This window comes from Maniola hyperantus, chromosome 22, assembly GCF_902806685.2.
Source record: "Maniola hyperantus chromosome 22, iAphHyp1.2, whole genome shotgun sequence".
Classification (NCBI taxonomy): Eukaryota; Metazoa; Arthropoda; class Insecta; order Lepidoptera; family Nymphalidae; genus Maniola; species Maniola hyperantus.
Genome location: NC_048557.2, coordinates 8,067,600 through 8,081,882, shown reverse-complemented (window position 1 = coordinate 8,081,882; position 14,283 = coordinate 8,067,600). Strand labels below are relative to the sequence as shown.

The 14,283-nt window shown below is 34.6% G+C and overlaps 1 protein-coding gene across 1 annotated transcript in view; it reads left to right on the top strand.

The window, feature by feature from the left end:
- Positions 1–14,283, top strand: part of Naa15-16 (N-alpha-acetyltransferase 15/16) — a 141,728-nt gene that overhangs the window by 41,397 nt on the left and 86,048 nt on the right.

Genomic DNA, 14,283 nt, shown 5'->3' with positions numbered 1-14,283 from the left:
AATAATAGAGAGTTCGTAAATTTCGTCCTATAATATAAAACAGTTCCGAAATATTTGAACAACATCACTCCAATTGTAATGTAGATTAAAATAAACTTTATGCAACCTATAATTTAGTGTTCGAAGAATTTCATCTTACTCTGAGAAGTTTCAAAATATTTGAACCACTTTACATCCAAATCATCATCATCATATTTGATTTTTTCTGTCATAATTTAACTGTGTCGTTTATGATAGACAGTTACAAAATATTTAAACAACTCTACATACAAAACAGTGTACTCACCACGGAACAGAAAAAACAGTGGAAGTGCTAAGTAGGCGTGGCACGCGTGCCACAATTAAGCGTAGTTACGCTTAACTGATCCCAGTCGCGTTCTAACATCGCGTGGAGTTGGTAGTCTCGCGACAAATTCATATTGCCCTAGCAACTGCCGTTTTGTAGTGTAAAAATGATAGTAGGAGATAAAATCTTAAAAATGGAGGTGTTTCGTATTATCGGTAAGTACGATTTTCATTGTTTTCTAATAAATCTTAATTTATTTCAATTTACTAATATTTAATAGAATGGTTAGTCAAAATCAACCTTAAACAATTAAGATAAAGTTTATTTTGGATTGATTCTATTCCGAAACTACTTCGCTCCGTGTTCGCTACTCAAATAGTGATGTGGCCAAGTAGAATATTGAATTTATCGATTGATATCGATACAAGGATATAAATAAATAGTAACGCAATAATTATAATTTATTAATGAGTGAGACGTTGCATTGATCACTAAATAGACATCAGTAGTTCCTCTAACCTTCATTTAAAATATTTTTAGGTTTCCCAAAGATGCAAGCTTCAAAGAGAAATGGATAGATGCAACGGGTAGAGTTAATTGGATGCCAACCAAATCAAGCATGATATGCTCTGAACATTTTTTTAGAAGTCGATTTTATAATATCAAATAAAGGATAATTTATAGATATACGAAACCTACTGCGCTTCCATCAATGAAAATCGTTAAGTCTTTTAATCAAATAACCTTGTTTTATTTTATTACTTTCAGTAAGTATTGAAAATACTTGATATTATAATACAAAACAACACACCTCTTAGTTATATTTTTGTATGAAGATTGACTGACTAAATATCAAATTTAATTCATAAACACACTAATTAATTTTTCTCCTATTCATTTTTATATAGGTACTAGATGATGCCCGCGACTTCGTCCGCGTGGATTTAGGTTTTTAAAAATCCTGTGGGAACTTTTCAACTTTCCGGGACAAAAAGTAGCCTATGTCCTTTCCCGGGATGCAAGCTATATCTGTACCAAATTTCATCAAAAACGGTTGATCGGTTGAGCCGTGAAAAAATAGCAGACAGACAGACAGACAGACAGACACACTTTCGCATTTATAATATTAGTACGGATTTATTCTCAAAATTTAATTTTGGTTTCAGCCACAAAATGATAAATGTGGTCACTCCAGGTTCTTCAAAAAGACAAAGTGATTCGGAGATTCCTGCGTCTAATCACGTTACCGATTTGATGAAGGCAATAGTCGAAAAATATATACATAAATGTTCGCATACACCATTTATTAAAATTAAAAATAAGACTTTCGAAACGCCAGTTTCTTAACAAATATATTTTATTTCAAGGGCAATAAATAAAATTTATCTATTTTCATACGTTGCAGTATTTATTGTGCATACTTTTAAAAGGCATGCATACATACCAGCACTTTTATTCAATTTTATAATGACCTTTTTTAATTTTATTTTTGCGAATGAACAAAATAACGAGTATCTATCGATATCGATAGGTAATTCATTGAGCTACGTGGTGCAGCCTTAACTGAGTAGTAAAAAAAATCGACCGATCACGCAAATGTCAACCATATGTTTAAAGTAATTAAGTTTATAATTGCTACTACTTAGAATACCGCCATCTATGGTCAAGTAGCGGAATTAATTGGACAATTGAATCTAGTGTGACGTGAGTGTGACTATAGCTCGTAAATACGTTCTTCCGCTAAAGCAAAATAAATCTTATTTCTAGAATGTCAGGGTTTATTTCCAAATCTGTGACGTAGGCTAGTTTTGACTAAACTTAAACGACAAATCAAATGATTTGTTTCTTTGTAGTGCAATATATGACTATCGGTATATTTGTATGAGTTTGGCGACAGCGGTTCCTATAGTAATTTTGGTGAATTGCACTTCCACTGTTCTTTCTGTTCCGTGGTACTCACCTACAATGTAGTAGAAAACTTTAATAAATATTTGTTATAGGAAAACAATATAATTGTAACGTCTGAACAGTTAACTATTGGTTCTACGTTCGCTCGTAGCAAACTGTAAATTTTATAATATTTATAATATTCAGGTATTTAAGATTTTCAGATTTTTGTTTGAAGTTAAGTTTAGACGATGCGGCACATAATTTGATAATATTGTGGTAGGTGTTTAGTTTCATTTAATATTCAATATTCCCGAAATATTAAACAGTTTTTTAATCCAAAACAATCCTTACAGTTATATTGAGATATTTAAAATTTTCAGTAAGTCTTTATTATAGTTTAATATCTTTCCAGTAAATATTTTCACTTTATCATCTCAACCCATTACCGACCCACTATTTGAGGCCTTCTTTCAGAATGAGAAGGGTCATTCATTTCAGTTCATTTTCACTTAGTCATTTACTCATCATCTTCATCAACCCATTGCAGGCTCAGTACTGACGAGTCTCCTCTCAGAATGAGAAGGGTTGTTGGCCATAGTCCACCACACAGTCCAAGTGCGGATTGGCAGACTACACACACTTTTGAGAACATTATGGAGAACTCTCAGACATGCAGGTTTCCTCATGATGTTTTCCTTCAACAGGTGTTGAGTGTTTTTAAGTGTTTTAAACTTGTTTCCGGCCTGCGTTAGTTTGACTAACGTTTAATTTTTACCTACATTGTGTGGTTTAAAATCAGTTGAGTAATTTTTTGTAATTGGTGTGAGGACATTTCGGTCATGCAGTTGAAATTTATGTGTATCCGGTTTTGTTATATTTACGAAACCTGCACACCCGCTCATCACCCGTGCTATCCCGCACCGGGTTAGCGCGGGGGCTATGCGGGTGCGCAGGTCGTCCCCACCCCTATTGTCATGTCACGAATTATACCTATATCTTAAGTATCATTCGTTAGCGTAATTTACCACATTTAAATTCTTTAAAACAATTTTTCAAACTTAAATCGCTTTTAAAAAAGTTTTCGTATCAAGAATTAGGTCTCAATTGCTAGGCTTTTCAATATGTTTGGCTTTGTATAGTCACATACATTTAGTTTTCTCTACGCTTTACATTTCCAGATAAAATTAGTAAAAATCCATTGTCAATTTTATACAATAATTTCAGACTAGGTAGTTACTCTCAGGTAAAATTGCGATTGGTTCGGTGTTTATAAACTTAAAGCTAAACCTGTCGAATGTGCGAGAAGGCTAAAGCAGTGTCATCGACATCGTGGCGTCCTCGGAAGGTCGCCGGATGAGAACGGGACCGATTTGCATAACACCTAAATCTTTATTTTTCTTGTATTTTTTCCACCGAATGGTATTTAATCATATAATAATATATTTAATCATACGAGCATCGCGGCATCCCGGATCTTTTTTTGCATTTTGTTTTTAGCATAACCATAATAATTGTTGTATACTAGGAATGCAGATAGATGGGTATTTAATATTTTCCACGTATAAATGTCTCTATATTATGTAGATTATAAAATTACATACTGTGATATCATCACAGTTTTTGTATGTTCGTTTACCTATTGGTCAATTTTTTGCCTTATTCTAACTTAGGTACGGGGGATTTTTGAACGAGTACATACCAGTTACCAAGTTAGTTTCAATGATTTTCAACAATTATAAGTATACCTAACGTTTTATTATAATGTAGTATTATAATATGTCGTTAAACCACGAGATAAGCTTAAAAACTTATAACGTTATTCATTTTGTTAATTTAGTTTTAACCAAAACATTATATTAGTTGCGTCGTTTCTAATTAATTTGTCAAGAGTTTTCTTTCAATATAAAGTATTCAGTTTGTTTATTATGTTTTTCACTAGAATCTCCCTTGAATTGTGATTAAAAGTACGTAGTACCGTTATAATTATACTAGCTGAAGCTCGCGAATTCGTCCGCGTGGACTACACAAATTTCAAGTCCCAATTTAAACCCCTTAGGGGTTGAATTTTCAAATATCCTTTTTTAGCGGATGCCTACGTTGTAATAGCTATCTGCATGCCAAATTTCAGTCCGATCCGTCCAGTAGTTTGAGCTGTGCGTTGATAGATCAGTCAGTCAGTCAGTCAGTCGCCTTTTCCTTTTATATATATTTAGATTATGTGTATAAAGTAATGCACTGATGATAATGTAGGTATTTTAAGGTGGATCGCACTAACTTGGACGTTTATCTTTCGTATTTACCTAGACCTTATGATCTTAACGTAATATAATATCTGGTAGATTCCTGAGCCATCAGTCATATCATAAGTGACATATAATATGTCCTACATGAAATACATATTATCATTTGAATATTCAAACATTATTACTTGAAGCAATAGTAGTAGGGCCCCTGGACCGCAGACTTAAGTGCGACGTAGGTATCGGACTTACGAAAATATTTAAATTATTCGCCTACATTGTTTACATGCTATAGATACGGTGATTTTTTGATGATGATAACATGTTTACAAGGATATTGTTACCTATTTTTCGTTTACCTTGTAACAAACTACCTGTTAAATCTGTACCTACTGTTAAGTGATTAGATAAAGGTTTCCTTCTTCCTATTATTGGAAAACGCTTCCTCAATTTTAACGTAGAATAACATCAATGATCTTGTTTTGGTTGGTTTTTTGGCTGTATTGATATTCCAGATTTAATTCCGGACTATAAACTACCCTAAAAACACTACCCTATAAACGTAGCTAAATGAATCTCCGCAGATTCTGATGTCTTTCTCTAAACTAAATTTAGAGTATCTACATCCTCTTCTTTTTAATATTGCCAAAAAAGGACGGAACATGAATTTTACATTTAAAGACTCTAAATTTTAGTGCACGCTACAAATTTAAAGAATACGTTCGCGACTGGCAACGGTATCACGAGGTTTGGCGGCTCTAAATTAAATTTAAAACTGTCAAACTGTGCCTATCCTTTTCATATTATATTAGTAAGAAGAGGATGTGAATGTTCTAAAATTTAGTTGTGCTCAGAATCAGTACCAATGTCTAATTAGCATAGAATTCCATTACACCATAACTGTAACATACTGGTAGTAGATTCCTATATAAATAAAATCAGTCACGTTGTACATGCTGTCCTAAAAAACAATTTCCAAAAATTCAGTCCTAAATACCCACCACATTCCGCGCCAGCGAGACGCTCGGTTGGGCCTGACCACAGGGCCTGACCATTTCGTAACTCGACTTACCATTTATGGCCTTGTTGTTGCCATGCCATTCAACTCAAAAGTATCACGACCATTTCGAGCCTCGTGCGACAAAACATGATTAAGTTGGTCTTTTTGTCAAATTTTCTCATGCTTGGGTTTTTCTGCACAATAAGACGTTGTTATTATCATCATCATCATCATCATCATCATCATCATCATCATCATCATCATCAACCCATCGCCCTCCGGGTCACTACTGAGGACGGGTCTCCGCGCAGAACGGGGTTTGGCCGTAGTCCACCACGTTGACCAAGTGCGGATTGGCAGATTTCGCACACCTTTGAGAACATAATGGAGAACTTAGGCATGCAGGTTTCCTAACGATGTTTTCCTTCACATTTAAACCAAGTGATACCCTGAAAAGTTAGAGGTGCACGCCCGAAGTCGAAAGGACCTCCTGAATAGGAGGCAAACGTCTAAACCTCTACACTATCACCGTTTTTTAACTAGACTGTGTTGAATTGTGGCACTGCGGAGAAACTACAAAATACATAGCATGAAAGGTGCCAGTTCACACTTCACAGTCGATATAAGCTTGAAAAAAAGGCTTCATATGCTTCATTTCTGATTGCAGCCAAGCGCTAGTCTATAAATTAAAAAAAAAGCTAACTTTGTTAGAGTAGGCAAAGGTACAATTTTAAATGATATTAAGAACTCGAAGACCTATAAATGGAAACGTGTAGGTATTCAAAACATTTAATCGCGACGAAAATCAAGGTACGTATCCGTTAAAGGTGGTTCGCGGTAAGGCTCTTTACGCACTGTATCCCATCCAAATCCGAAAATACTCGATCGGAAGTAGCCATATTGCTACTAAATCCGAATTTAGTTTTACCGTTTCTACGATTACTTCGGATCGAGAATTCTCGGATTGAGATGTGATAGATAGATAGAGATAGGTTAGGACGTCCGCCTCCTGATCGGAGGTCGATGGTTCGATCCCGGGCTCGCTCGCACCTCTAACTTTTCGGAATTATGTGCGTTTTAAGTAATTAAAATATCACTTGATTTAACGGTGAATGAAAACATCGTGATGGAAAGCCACATGCCTGAGAGCTCTCCATAATGTTCTCAAAGGTGTGTGTATACTATGGCCAAAACCTTTTTGACTCTGAGAGGAGATCCGTGCTCTGTAGTGAGCCGGCGATGGGTTGATCATGATGATGATGAAGGACCTGCCCCCCAATTGTGTAAGAATAACCATTTCATGGCTATCGCAATCGTCAAGAATTCGCCCCTTTGATTGGCTGTGAAAAAATGTAAACAGCGAATCAACCAATCAAAAGGCAGAATTTATTGACGATTGCGATAGCCATGAAATGGTTATTCTTACACAATTGGGGGGCTGATATTAGGTGCATACAGAGATTCAACAGAGCAATCGTGCGGTCGGAGGTGTCGTGCGGTGCAAAACGTGCGAGACGAAGGAGCGACCTGCCCCCCGATTGTGTAAGAAAAACGTATTCATCGTTATCGTAATCGTCAACAAATTCTGCCCTTTGATTGGTTGATTCGCTGTTTACATTTTTTCACAGGTAATCAAAGGATAGAATTTGTTGACGATTACGATAACGATGAATACGTTTTTCTTACACAATTGGGGGCTGAACTGGCTTACGTCGTTAGGGCCCTATATTGAAGGGTCGTCGTGGTAGTCACTTACCACGAGATTAAAGGCGTTGGACTACTGTGTCTCTCTTTGTGCTCTGCTAATAGTACTACGATGACTTCTGATCGATAATTCTTGAATTCGAGTCGGGTGCAGTGCGTAAAGAGCCTAAGGATCACGGAATTCGTGCGCAGGCGCCGCTCATCGCCCGCTGCGCCGCGCCGTTCCGGATGCGAGGCGTCTGCCCGCCCGAGACCTGAGTTATGTAATCCTTAACACATTTGGCATTTCGCATGTGTTATTATTGTTTTGTTTTGGTGTTTTTCTGGTGTTTCCATCATTTACATGTTACTGACAGTAATTATCTCTATATAATAAAGATGAATCGCTAAATGTGTTGCTGATCGCAAATCTCGAGAACAGCTGAACCGATTTTGCTAATTCTTTTTTATAATATTCCTTAAAGTACGAGGATGGTTCTTACGGAGAGAAAAATTTAAAAAATTGCCTGAAAAAGAATCGACTGTTGGGCGTTACGAAGTTCGCCGGGGCAGCTAGTTAAAAATAAAAACGGGGCAGCTAGTTTAAAATAAAAAATTATACTTTAATTCAAGATTTGTATGGCAGAAAATTTGACGAGGTTGGTGATCTTTAATATTTCAAGATCTCTAGATAAATATGCGGTAACTTCAAATATTGTGTTGTAGTAGAAGCTAACTTGAACAAAAAATAAGGTTTTTTACTACAGCTACAATTGTACCAAAAAAGTATAGGTATTTCTTATTAGTGTCAAAGACTGGTGCTTGCTGTGTTACATAATAGTAAAATCTATTTCTTAGTAGAGAGATCAAATCAGATTAAGTTATAACTGACAAAGTGTTAATTACCTTTTTCTGCTTTGTTACTTCGATGTCAAAGCATTTTGACCACTTGTTAATAAAATAGTGTCAACTTTTTTTACTTGTTCTTTTTCACTGTATTTTTCTTATTATTAACTAGCTTATGCCCGCGGCTTCGTCAGCGTGGACTACACAAATTTCAAACCCTTATTTTACCCCCTTAGGAGTTAAATAATCCTTTATTAGCGGATGTCTACGTCAAAATAGTTATCTGCATATCATAAATGTATTTTAGGGTTTGAAATTTTTGTATGGAACCTGGCATACCTACGAGTTCGCTCATTTTGAAAAAACTTCGTTTCGGCCCGATCCGTCCAGAAGTTTGAGCAGTGCGTTGATACTTAGATCATTCAGTCAGTCGGTCAGTCAGTCACTTTTTCCTTTTATGTATTTAGATAATCTTTTTATTAGCTAGAGGTCTATTAATCATTGCAATCGTAAATTATATGATGTCAAATAAAAATAAAATATGTGCATATTTTGTAAAATGATTGTACCAACCTAATAAAAAATAACGTGTTAAAACAGCAAGAACCTACCTTCTTGCTATTTTTATTTGATTGGATGAAAAATTAAATGTAATTAATGATTATTTATTAATAGTTCCAATAACAATAAAAGACTTGTCGCACTTTTTTGGCGCCATCCGTATATTAATGTGAAATTTTATCAATAAAACAATTTTATTATTGAGATCATTTAAATTAGATATATTTTAATAGTGTGTTGGCGACATCAATCCAAATTATTCCGTGACGTTCTTGAGATTTACGATGCGTATCATGGGTTAGAAGTGAGTGGAAAATAAATAATATCTAATCATTGAAAAAACGCAAAAGAATCTATACTCTATACTAAAATTATAAATGCGAAAGTGTGTTTGTTTGTTTGTCCTTCCTTCACGCCCTAACTAAGAAACCAATCGATTTATTTTGTTGGCAAAGAGATCATCTCTTCGCATATATTGATAACGGATTTGTTTTTTCATGTGGATGGCACTATGGCATCGGTGTCGGAGCGACGCGAGATTCTTCAAATTTTTTGTGTCGCTGATTTGAGCTGGTTTCAATAACAAGTTCGAAGTATTTGGATGTATAGTACGCGACAGGTCGAGATGTTTTGAATCCGTGCCTCGTCTGCGCCTCGTACGTGACACGGCTCGCGCCCGCCATGTGTTAGCCTACATCATCCATGAGGCTGTGCGTTGATAGATTAGTCAGTCAGGACAAATATTTTTATATACAACTAGCTTATGCTCGCGACTTCGTGTGGACTACAAAAATTACAAACTCCTATTTCACCCCCCTAGAGGTTGAATTTTCAAACATGCTTTCTTAGCGGATGCCTACGTCATAACAGCTATCTGCATGCCAAATTTCAGTTCGATCCGTCCAGTAGTTTGAGCTGTGCGTTGATAGATCAGTCAGTTAGTCAGTCGCATTTTCCTTTTATATATTTAGATATATGTATAAACCTTTAAATAAAAAATAAAAGATCCCTGGCAGGCGAGTACAATAACAATAAACAAAACTTAAATCAATTTCGTAGGAAACAAGATCAAGGACACAATAAAAGAATTCCGTTTCAACAAGATAATAAATAAATAATTAAAGAAGTCAATTAACATAAAAAAACTTTTAATATAAGTTTGATTTTACCCATGACATGAATTCAACTTTTTTGTCTCAACTTTCCGATGAACATCAACAATTAATCGATCTATGGATGGATCGAACTGCTGGACATAGGTTTCTTGAAGAAATTTCTAAGTTTGTGCCGCTTGGATCCTCCGTATGATGTCGTCTTCTTACTTAATGGGGGTCCAAAGTATCTTCAGCTTTGAAACTAGTTGAGCTATGTCGATTACTCTCGTTCTTCTACTGTTAGCCGTATTTTTGATTTGATTGTCGGGATTTTATATTCAATCTACATAAATGTAATCTGACGATAAGTTACTTAGCAACGTTGTTGTTAAAAGTCCATAAAATTATTAACAACAACGTTGCTAAGTAGCTTATCGATAGATTACAGATAGATTGAATATAGAAACCAGACATTGAAGATACTCGAAGCATGGCTCTACGTATCGCCCGCTGAATGACTATGAGATTTTTTGTCAGGCTCATATGTTTCATCACAAGAAACATAACGATTCCATTTGACACAGAATCATAAAAATGTAAGGAAAAATAGCGAGCAGTTAAAAAATTCAACACCAGTATACGTAACACGCCTTATAAAGTATCTTCAAAGTATTTATATGCTATTTAGCACGTCCGTTAAGGTTTTTATTGAACCGCTAAAACAAATACATTTTTAGGCTAGTGCTCACAGCTTTTGACCTAGCACTTAATATTATCTACACTAATATTATAAAGAGGAAAACTTTGTTTGTTTGTTTGTTTGTTTGTTTGTTTGTTTGTTTGTTTGTTTGTTTGTTTGTTTGTTTGTTTGTTTGTTTGTTTGTACTGAATAGGCTCAAAAACTACTGGACCGATTTTAAAAATTCTTTCACCATTCGAAAGCTACATTATCCACGAGTAACATAGGCTATATTTTATTTTGGAAAAAAATAGGGTTCCGAAAGATATTTGGGTTTTTCGGACACAAGGTGTAAAAAATCAACCAGAAAAGTTACTTATTTTGCGTACGCTGCCTAAACTATAAAAGATAGAACCATAAAATGTTCTAATTAATTGTAGATCTTATAAATATCTACAAAAAAGTCCGCGACACACTATACCCATCTATGTCGAGTGAGGCACAGCAACCATTTTTTTATTTAAAAATCTTGAATTTTTTTTGGACTACATTTAAACGCGTTTATTTTACTCATGCTATTAATCCTTATCAAAATAAATGATTTCATCACTAAGAACAGTTTATGGAGATAATATTTGGTCTTTGAATGATTAAAATTGGACGTTTGGTTTTGAAGTTATGGCGAAATTAAAATATTACGATTTCTGCTGCACGGCCCGTTGTCTAAACTAATATTATAAAGAGGAAAACTTTGTTTGTTTGTTTGTTTGTACTGAATAGGCTCAAAAACTACTGGACCGATTTTAAAAATTCTTTCACCATTCGAAAGCTACATTATCCACGAGTAACATAGGCTATATTTTATTTTGGAAAAAAAATAGGGTTCCGTAAGATATTTGGGTTTTTCGGACACAAGGTGTAAAAAATCAACCAGAAAAGTTACTTATTTTGCGTACGCTGCCTAAACTATAAAAGATAGAACCATAAAATGTTCTAATTAATTGTAGATCTTATAAATATCTACAAAAAAGTCCGCGACACACTATACCCATCTATGTCGAGTGAGGCACAGCAACCATTTTTTTATTTAAAAATCTTGAATTTTTTTTGGACTACATTTAAACGCGTTTATTTTACTCATGCTATTAATCCTTATCAAAATAAATGATTTCATCACTAAGAACAGTTTATGGAGATAATATTTAGTCTTTGAATGATTAAAATTGGACGTTTGGTTTTGAAGTTATGGCGAAATTAAAATATTACGATTTCTGCTGCACGGCCCGTTGTCTACACTAATATTATAAAGAGGAAAACTTTGTTTGTTTGTTTGTTTGTTTGTTTGTTTGTACTGAATAGGCTCAAAAACTACTGGACCGATTTTATTATATAAAGAGGTAATGTCGTTAAGTTTGTTTGTAGGGGGTAATCTTTAGAACTACTGAACCGATTTTAAAAATTCTTTCACCAGTAGAAAGCTACATTATTCCTGAGTGACATAGGCTATACGGGATCTTTAAAAACCTAAATCTACGCGGGCGAAGCCGCGGGGATCAGCTAGTTGTTTTATATGTTTATTTACTATTAAGTAGAATTCGAGATTTTATATGGAGCGATAAAAATGATTTTTAAACCAAAGTTAAAAAATATTACGTGTTTTACGTATTACGTGATTTCATTTAAAAATTGAGTTAAAGAAACAAGCAAAGCAAAGATAAGAAAAGAACATAGTATTTAGGCAAAGATGCGCTAGTACTTACCTATATAATTTTTATTACTGAGCCATTTATTTTTTGCTTTAAAATTCCTCTATAAAAATCTTTTTTCATTGCATTTTCTGTATTTTCAATGATTTTTTTTGTGTAGTATTTCTGGGAAATAAGTAAACTGAAACGACAGTTGCATTTGGTTGCTAAGTAGGTATTCTCTTTAAAGATCTCTACTCTCTTCATACTATGATACCTTTAATTCAATTGTCGGCTCGTTCAGAACACTTCGATCTTTCTCATGTTCTTTTGCAATTCAGGACCTTGCTCCAAATATATTGGTTTTAGCACTTGTTTTATGTGAACTTACCGTTGTCTGGAAAACTGTTATGCAATCCGAATTAGCATTCTATGATGAATTGGTTTGGTTGGTTTGTTTTGAATGAAATTATCATATCTCTTTGCCGTTCATGTGGTTAAAATATAATTCAGGTTTTCCTGTATAGTAAATGAACGTGTCTCAGATGTTCCTTTGCAGTTACTAGTGTCACGTAATTTTTGTACTTACATGCTCAGATTTTGGACCTACTAAGATTTTGCGTAGTAATAAAAAAATCTTACAGTTTACGCTTAGTTTTAATTTACATAGTGAGCTTTTGGAATGTCTTTTAATGGTTTCATACTACGGTGGGTGATGGGTCAGCCGTTGGTTGGTGCAGAAAACTTAAATGGAGACCGCGTACAAGTAAGCGTAATATATGTAGAACGCTAGCAAAAACGAAGGCAAGTGATAGTACTGATGATTACTCATAAGATAACCACAAAAAACGCGAAAAAATAAAACATCTGACTGACGCTACAGGTCAACAAACGTTGCGTAGATAGATGCCGCGGGGTCAATGCCGCGTCGTAGACGAATTTCGCATGTTTGAAAAATACTTAGACACTAAAACTACAAACTATATACCTAAGGCAATTTATAGTTATTGGTATTGGATTATGTTTAGGTAGTATAATAAGAGCGCAAAATTTTTGCTATCGTTCTACTTACACCCTATGTTAAGGAAGGTCTTTTTCTATAAATATATGATAGACTGACTTAATGATGGTGCTGAATAATTGAACTTCAACGCCTGAGCAAGTTGTCCCTACGCAAAAAATCACGCTCAAATCACTAGTATCATCATCGCTTCGTACCATATAATAAATTAATGACTTTTTGTATGTGCTCAAAAAATGAACAACAGTATTTAATTTATATGAGTCGTTTTTATTTATGAGTAAAAAATTGTATGATAAACTAATTACATTTAATGGTTTTGCTTTGCAAAAAGTTGTGCAAAAAGTAATGAGTACTTGTTTACGTCTTCATATATCTACCTACGAGTACTTAGTTGTGATAACAACGTTGGAGGACATAGAGTTGATGGCTACTATTTTTTTAACTATATACCTACGCGACAGGTCGAGATGGCAATCGGGTATGAGGTGGGGGGGGGGGGGTATATAATATTAATTTATATACCTACTAGTAGGGCGGTAGTATAGTAGTACACAGTATATAATAATATGATCATGCTTGATCTAAATCTGCAGTCCGCAGGGTAATGGCTGCCGCCAACGGAAACATATATCCTGCCAATGACTTTTAACACTATTCTGGTTTTCTCGCGATATTTTCCGTCACTGCACAGCACGTGATAAATAATTAATATCTTAAGCTACTTACACGGCATATTAAATCTTCAAGAATTACAAATATGTTTTACTAGACTCTCTAGAAATTGTTACTGCATTTATTTATGAAGAAACATTATTATGGCATAACAAAGGCTTAGTTGATCATCTGAAACTGACTGAACTTAACATACCTACACGACACAAATATATCTTTTTATTTCACCTAAATGGTATGCAGTTTGGTGTTATGCCACTGATATCTTCGAGGATTGTAAATTAATGCTAGGGACGAGATTGGTGCAGCCCGCAACACAGGATGCCTGCAAGCTCTAGCGTCAAGCGTCTGAATTTAAACTCCATTTGCTAAGAAACATCTTCAATACATATATTCAAAATAGCAGTTTCTTAATCATAAGCTATTTTTTTGAAGGCACATGCGACTCATCGTACGTGTGTGCCTTTAGAACAGTATAACTTTATAAGTTGAAAAATGGTTAAAAATAAAAATGCATTCTTTATCACGGCCACCCCATTATAAAGAGAAATGTTTATGAACGATTAAAAAGATTATTAAATTCGAACATAGAAAATATTCAGTAGAGTTTGAAAGAGTCCTCA